General features: G+C 39.7%; 1 long non-coding RNA gene across 1 annotated transcript; it reads left to right on the top strand.

The window, feature by feature from the left end:
* LOC109365209 lies at positions 1-305 on the top strand. The gene is made up of 2 exons (XR_002110850.1): positions 1-86; positions 232-305. It is a non-coding gene; the product is annotated as an uncharacterized LOC109365209 (long non-coding RNA).
* Positions 306-385: the final 80 nt, after the last annotated feature.

The following is a 385-nucleotide window of genomic DNA, read 5'->3' as shown; positions in this document are numbered from 1 at the left end:
AGTCCTATCGAGACCTGAAGGAAGTGACTCCTGAAGCACTGCAGATGGTTAAGAGAAACTTTGAATGGGTTGCAGAAAGAGTAGAGGTATTTTCTGGTGGCTTTTTTCTTCTAATGAACAATGTGTGTGGTTTTTGATAACTGTCTTCAGTCCTGTTGACTGTTTTGTTTTTTTTTTTTTCTTCTTCCTTTTTTTCCTCCTTCTGTCTTCTCCCTTAATTCTTTCTTGTAGTTGCTTCTGAAAACAAAGAGCCAAGGTAGAGTTGTGGTATTGATGGGCTCTACTTCTGACCTTGGCCACTGTGAGAAAATAAAGAAGGCATGTGCAACCTTTGGAATTCCTTGTGAATTAAGAGTAACCTCTGCACACAAAGGGCCAGATGAAA

Source organism: Meleagris gallopavo, unplaced genomic scaffold (assembly GCF_000146605.3).
Source record: "Meleagris gallopavo isolate NT-WF06-2002-E0010 breed Aviagen turkey brand Nicholas breeding stock unplaced genomic scaffold, Turkey_5.1 ChrUn_random_7180001964066, whole genome shotgun sequence".
NCBI lineage: Eukaryota > Metazoa > Chordata > Aves > Galliformes > Phasianidae > Meleagris > Meleagris gallopavo.
The sequence above is the reverse complement of the archived record's forward strand: the minus strand, read 5'-3'. Positions and strand labels throughout refer to the sequence as shown.